The following is a 7,859-nucleotide window of genomic DNA, read 5'->3' as shown; positions in this document are numbered from 1 at the left end:
ATCTTTTCACAAGCTTTGAGTTATTAAACACTCAAAGACATCGATAACTAAATCGAGTCCGCATCGCGATTAAACAACTATTACTAATCTTCTTTACTTACGAGTTTGTACTCCATCACGTTATTTCTAACCTGATCGGCTATATCAATATCGTGCTGATTTTAACTGTGCTACCTGGTTCTTATTCCCGGAGCACCACTTTCGGCGATGAGCTAAGCTTACATCGATCTTCCTTGTCTTATCATTTCACCTCGAACAGCAAGCTTGATTCCGAGTTGGTGTCGTATTCGTGGTTCCAATAACCTTTCGCTTCGGCATTCCTTTTGACTTGATGTCATCATCGATCGGTTACATCTTCTTGAAACCTCTCGACAAATTGGCCGTGATCATCATCAACATTTTGAATCCTTCCCAGGCATCAATTGAATTCATGATGGTAAGTGCCATCCTCGTTCCTTGGTAATTTGAGTTACCATTGACAACATCTTTACCTTCCTTTCAACACAAACTTGTTCTTGTTAAGGATGCAACTTGCTATTCAGTTTGTGTTATGTTCTACCTTGAAGTATTACTGCCCCTTATGTCAAGGATGTTGCAAGGATTGCTCCACCTCTTAAGAGTTCCTGGTATAGTGATACTTCTCACCATCACTATTAATTCTTAGTCCCCGTGTCGATTCTAACCGGGACACCAACAAGTGAACGGTACTGTTTGGAATTCTGCCCGTCTAGCAACCCTATTGCTTTGAAGTTAATGGTCGATAGCTTCATTCTAAGTCTATTGCTTATTGAATCATCATTTGAACATTGATCGTGCTACCTAAGCCCATATCCCGGGTGCACCTTTCAACCAATGTTTAATGGTGTATGGTTTCCTTGAGCATACATCATTATATTATTTGATCTGACAAATGTTATTTCCTTGTTCACATAATTGTGGAAATCCATCTTTTTGGAAATCTCAATGAATTGTTGCTGAGTCCATCAGCCACCTCCTCATCCTCTCCTTGGTTAAATAATGAACTCATGATTTAGAACTTGCTTCCATAGTTCATTTCCTGAGAGTCTTGCAACGCCATCTCGTCAAATTGTGTTGCACCCCTTCCTTCTCAGGCAACATGAGTCTGAGGTATCCTAACACCAATCAACTCTGAATCTCGGTCAGATATGATGGTTGGAACATATTTCCAAGAGTTATAGCATTGGTCTTTATATGCACCGGTAAGGTGATGTCATACCTAGCACACCTGGCCGGAGGACCTAATGTTATAATTTCCCTTTGAGCAAGGTTATCCATTCGTCCATGAGAAAATTGTAAGACTTATTCTGTAAGTTGTTCCTGATGGATCCATTGTGTAATTCAAAGTCAATCTTTACATGATAACCATGTCAATGCTATCTCGAAGCATGTCTGTGGTACTCCGATCTTCAATAAGAACATTTGAAGTAATGCAAAAATTCCCTTATCAATTATCCAAACACCGTTGTATGGATAATGTTATGGAATTTTCTCTCCCATCATCTAAAGGGTTTTCTATTTATGTCTTGCGATGGATATCATGCTCTGCTTGTCCTTGGGGAGGATATACCCCTGAAATACGTGTTTAAACACATTTTCCTTTCCACTGTTTTGTTTAACTTTTCTAGTAATCTGACTTAACTGAGCAGTGACAATTCCCTGCTTATGTAAGCACCTTGATGTCTAAACTATGTCAATAAGACCCTGTTACTATTGTTGATGACATTTCGGTAGCCACCGATGGACGAGAACTTTGCCTAAATGGTCCGCCTCGTACAACAAGCAAGAAAATGGTTCCCTTCGTCCCTCGCCCTTGGTATCAACATTGTTGCCGACATAACTGATAGGCTACCTTCTAACATGTCTTGCCATCATGATCGTGCAATATGTCAGCGCCCTTTCTACCTTCAATCCACATGGTGGGCCAATAACCCACAACTCCACAGGATCAAAACCTAGCTCTCCTGTACACCACCGGTTTCCAAAGTTATTCCTCGCGCGTGGCCTCATATGTAATTCACGCGCCACCTTCCTAGTGATCTATTCTGGTAACAGACGCAATACTCAATCTCGTTGCTCTGGACCCCTTTCGCACGTTGTTTCAGACATCGAACGATTGCCTATCCATTTGAAACTTCTCATGGTACCTCCTTACTTTGCTCTCGATATTTCTTCAGCTTCAATTCGAGAGTTACTTTCCGCCACCTTCCCCGATGTTATCGACCAGATAGTCAACCTTGTAGAGGTCCGTTTTCCCGGAATACCCCCTTTATTCTTTCGTAAGTACGATGGAGTTCTCGAAGAAAGGATGTTGACTTCATCATGATGACTTGAAGTAGAGAAATGAAGACATCAACATAATGGATCAAATTCTTCGAGAAGAGCAACCAAGACCGAGAACACTCGCTAGAATTTCGTAACCAGAACCTCCCCCCTTACGCCTCTTAAATATTGGGATGAGATTTCTTGTAGTGGAGGAGAATTGTGACGTCCGGATAATTAAGTTACAGTAACCCTCTACTAATGATGCCACATCCCCACGATTACTGCCATTAATCTCGCGTTGATTCAAACCCGATTCAAATTCAAATTTAAAATAAAGTCAAATTGTTATTTCTTCAAACGATAAAACAAAAATGTTCGGACTTGCAAATATTCACTAACAATTTTTCATGAAAGAATTAACATTTTTCAATATATAAAATTCCCCCTGGATATTAGAATAGTAGATCAACAACACCTTTTTATCCCATTTAAATATAAACTCAAACTTAATAAATTATTTTGAACCCAAAGTTTTTTTTTGTGGCAGTGTAAAATAATGCATAGTAATTATATGGCAAGGTTTTACATTTTACAAAAGTATTTTGATGCAAAATAAAGTAAAAAAAACAGTAGCTAAATAATTAAACATAATAGAAATTGAAAATAGTAGTAAAAAGAAAAAAGGACCTAAACTACCGGACCCCTGGCAGATTTAGCAAAATAGGCACAGCCCTTCCCCACTTGTCATTATAGCTGGCCAAACGGGCCGGGCCGGCCCGGCCCGGCACGGCCCATCCTAATCGTGCCTGGCACGGCCCAGCCTGTCTAGGCACGATTATTATACGGGCCGGGCCGTGCCAGCCCGCGTGCTGCAGCCTGTAGCCCAGGCACGGCCCGTATGCTAATCGGGCCGGCCCACCGGCACGCCAGGCCTACTAATCTACCTCTTATTTTGCGCACTGAGCGTTTTTTAGCCTATTTTTACCTATTGGCCCATATTAGGATACATAAAAAAATATAAAAAAGTTAATCGGGCCGTGCTGTGCCGGCCCGCGTGCTCGCCCTTCAGGCCCAGGCACGGCCCATGGCGTGCCGCGTGCCGGGCCCGGCCCGTTTAGCACGTGTCGTGCCGTGCCAGGCCCGTGCCGTGCCGGCCGTGCTACCGGGCTGGTCCAACTATCCCGGCCCGTTTGGCCAGCTATACTTGTCATGTTCCTCTCGCTACAGGAGACAGGGGGGCCGTGGCGGCCATCCGCTGGCCGTGGTCGTGCATGGCGGCCATCCCGCACCCCCTCGGCGCCTACAAGTCACCCCTCGCCCCTCCAGAACCCTAGCCCCCGTCTCGACTATTCCCCCCTCGATCCCCATCGTTCCCCTTCCTCTCTGGACCGAATCAATCTCGTGAGATCCCACGGTGATCGCTGCCTCGTCGTCGTTGTCACGGCCACCGGCGTCTCCGTCGTGCGGGAGGGCGTCTAGGAGCTCCACCAAGCTCGACTTAATCGGTCTCGGGCGTCGCCTCAAGCCGTGGCACTGGATTGCCGACGCCATCGTCGTCTTCTCCGTGCTCGGCCGCCACGACCTCGCCGTAGATCCGTCACTCCGGTCCACTCTGGCCTCGTCGAGCTCGCCTACGACCTCCGCTGTGAGCGCCTCCCCTCATTCCCCCACTTTTCCGTTCGATTCCGCCGTCGATTGGGTTGTCCCGCCATGGCCGATTCTTCCTGTAAGCTCAGTTCAGTACGTGCCCACGCCCCCTGCTTCTGCTGTTCCCGTTTCCTTGTTACGCGCCCCGCCGCTAGTGCCGTCGTTGGCCCCCGCGCACGCCCACGCCCGCGCCCAGCCGTGCCTCCGCGCGCGCCCGGCTGCGCGTGGCCTCGCCCGCTGCTTCGTCCCTGCTGCCGCGTTGCTGCTCCTGCGTGTAGCTGATTACTACAACTTCTGCTGCTCGCTAGCTGAAGCGATGCGCTACGGCTGCTCGTTCCTTAGCTGCGGCTGCTGCCTACTTCAGCTGCTGGCCATGGCCGTCGTGGCCTTGTGCCCGTGCGTGCTAAGTGCTAACCATGGCTAGCCCTGTGTGTGCGTGTGTGTTTTGGGTGTGTATGGCCGGCATACTAGTTTAGGGACTAATTTAGTTAGTTAGTCTAATTAGTATTACTAGTTAATTAGTCCAATAGTAGATGACATGTGGACCCACTGTAGTTCAAAGAAAAATAAAATTTAAAAAAAACACCTAAGTCAATGACATGTGGCCTCCTACACTATTCATATTTTGACTAGTCTACATTTGTCTGGGTCAACCAAACCCCACCGGCCCCACTGTCATACACTACGGCTAGACTAGCACTAAGTGACAAAAGTATTATGATGTTTTATATTCGAATTAAAAGAATTCTGTCAATTTAGAAAATGAATTAAAAACTTTAAACATTAATATGAAATAATTCGTAGCTCGGATGAAAAAACTTTGCACATTAAAGTTGCTCAGAACGATGAGACGTATCTGAATATGTATCATGTTCGTCAGCCACGCGTCCCTAGCGTAGCGAACTGCAACATTTCACCTCCGGTTCATTTGTCCGAAAACGTGAAACACCGGGGATACTTTCTCGGATATTTCCCCCCTTCACTGGTACCACCTACTGCCGCGTTAGGGCACACCTAGCACCACTCATTGTCATGTCATGCATCATCATGCTTATGTTTACATTATATTTAGTTTTTCTTCCCCCACTTCTCTCCGATAAACTACGAGAGCGACGTTGCTGCTGCCTCGTTCGACTACGGAGTTGACGATCCCTCCTTCTTGCAATAGCAACCAGGCAAGCCCCCCCTTGATCACCAGATATCGCCTATTCTTCTCCCTACTGCTTGTATTAGAGTAGTGTAGCATGTTATTGTTCGGTTAATCCTATTCTATTGCATTGTCTGTCATTGTTGCTACAGTTGTTGATAACTTACCCGCAATCCTAAATGCTTAGTATAGGACGCTAGTTTATCATTAGTGGCCCTACATTCTTGTCAATCTGCCTTGCTATACTGGCCATGATTGATACGTCTCCAACGTATCTATAATTTTTTATTGTTCCATGCTATTATATTACCCCTTTTGGATGTTTATGGGCTTTATTTTACACATTATATCATTTTTGGCACTAACCTACTAGCCGGAGGCCCAGCCCGTATTGCTGTTTTTTTTGCCTATTTCAGTATTTCGAAGAAAACGAATATCAAACGGAGTCCAAACGTAATGAATCCTTCGAAAGCTTGATTTTTATACCGAACGTGATCCGGAGAACTTGGAGTGCAAGTCAAGAAGCTTGCGAGGCGGCCAGGATACAAGAGGGCGCGCCCACCCCCTCTAGGCGCGCCCCTATCTCCTGGGCCCCACAGGCAGCCACCGACGTACTAATTCCTCCTATATATACCTACGTACCCCCGAAAACATCCAAGGAGCCAACGAAACACAATTTCCACCACCGTAACCTTCTGTATCCGCGAGATCTCATCTTGGAGCCTTCGCCAGCGCTCCATCGGAGGGGGAATCAACCACGGAGGGCATCTACATCAACATCATAGCCCCTCCGATGAGTTGTAAGTAGTTTACCACAGACCTTCGGGTCCATAGTTATTAGCTAGATGGCTTCTTCTCTCTTTTTGGATCTCAATACAATGTTCTCCCCCTCTCTTGTGGAGATCTATTCGATGTAAACTCTTTTTTGCGGTGTGTTTGTCGAGATCTGATGAATTGTGGGTTTATGATCAAGTTTATCTATGAGAAATATTTGAATCTTCTCTAAATTCTTTTATGTATGATTGAGTTATTTTTGCAAGTCTCTTTGAATTATCAGTTTGGTTTGGCCTACTAGATTGATCTTTCTTGCCATGGAAAAAGTGCTTAGCTTTGGGTTCAATCTTGCGGTGTCCTTTCCCAGTGACAGCAGAGGCAGCAAGGCACGTATTGTATTGTTGCCATCGAGGATAAAAAGATGGGGTTTATATCATATTGCTTGAGTTTATCCATGTACATCATGTCATCTTTCTTAATGTGTTACTCTATTCTTTATGAACTTAATACTCTAGATGCAAGCAAGAGTCGGTCGATGTGTGGAGTAATAGTAGTAGATGCAGGCAGGAGTCGGTCTACCTGTCGCGGATGTGATGCCTATATACATGATCATGCCTAGATAATCTCATAATTACTTGCTTTTCTATCAATTGCTCGACAGTAATTTGTTCACAAACCGTAATACTTATGCTATCTTGAGAGAAGCCACTAGTGAAACATATGGCCCCCGGGTCTATCTTTTATCATATAAGCTTTGAATCCACTTTTATTTGCATCTTTACTTTTTGCATCTAGCTTATAAAATACCAAAAATATCTTTATCTTATCATACTATCTCTATCAGATCTCACTTTCGCAAGTGGCCGTGAAGGGATTGACAACCCCTTTATTGCGTTGGTTGCGAGTTCTTTGTTTGTTTGTGTAGGTGCGTGCGATTTTTGAGGAGCCTCCTACTGGATTGATACCTTGGTTCTCAAAAACTGAGGGAAATACTTATGCTACTATTGCTGCATCATCCTTTTCTTTTCAAGAAAAAACAACTCAAGCTCAAGACATAGCAAGAAGGATTTGTGGCGCCGTTGCCGGGGAGGTCTTTGCTCAAGTCAAGACATACCAATTACCCATCACAAACTCATCTCCCTCGCATTTACATTATTTGCCATTTGCCTCTCGTTTTCCTGTCCCCCACTTCACCCTTGCCATTTTATTTTCCATCTCTTTCCCAACCTCTCTCTCTTTCGCTTGCCTTTTTTCTGTTTCCTTGTGTGTTGGATTACTTGTTGCCATGGCGCAAGATAATACCAAATTGTGTGATTTCTCCAATACCAATAATAATTATTTCCTTAGTACTCCGATTGCTCCTCTTAATGATGTTGAGTCTTGTGAAATCAATACTGCTTTGCTGAATCTTATTATGAAAGATCAATTCGCCGGCCTTCCTAGTGAAGATGCCGCTACCCATCTAAACAACTTTGTTGATTTGTGTGATATGCAAAAGAAGAAAGATACGGATAATGATATTGTTAAATTGAAGTTATTTCTGTTTTCACTTAAAGATCGTGCTAAAGTTTGGTTTTCGTCTTTGCCTAAAAATAGTATAGATTCTTAAAACAAGTGCAAAGATGATCTTATCTCTAAATATTTTCCTCCCACTAAGATCATCTCTCTTAGGAACGATATTATGAATTTTAAACAACTTGATCATGAGCATATTGCCCAATCTTGGGAAAGAATGAAATTGATGATTCGCAATTGCCCTACTCATGGTATCAATTTATGGATGATCATACAAAAAATTTATGCCGGTTTGAACTTTGCTTCTAGAAATCTTTTAGATTCGGCCGCGGGAGCCACGTTTATGGAGATCACTTTCGGAGATGCTACCAAACTTCTTGATAATATTATGGCTAATTATTCAATGGCACACCGAAAGATCTACTAGTAATAAAGTGCATGCTATAGAAGAAATCAATGTTTTGAGTGGAAAGATAGATGAACTTATGAAATT

The sequence above is a fragment of the Triticum aestivum genome, chromosome 4B (genome assembly GCF_018294505.1).
Source record: "Triticum aestivum cultivar Chinese Spring chromosome 4B, IWGSC CS RefSeq v2.1, whole genome shotgun sequence".
NCBI lineage: Eukaryota > Viridiplantae > Streptophyta > Magnoliopsida > Poales > Poaceae > Triticum > Triticum aestivum.
The sequence above is the reverse complement of the archived record's forward strand: the minus strand, read 5'-3'. Positions refer to the sequence as shown.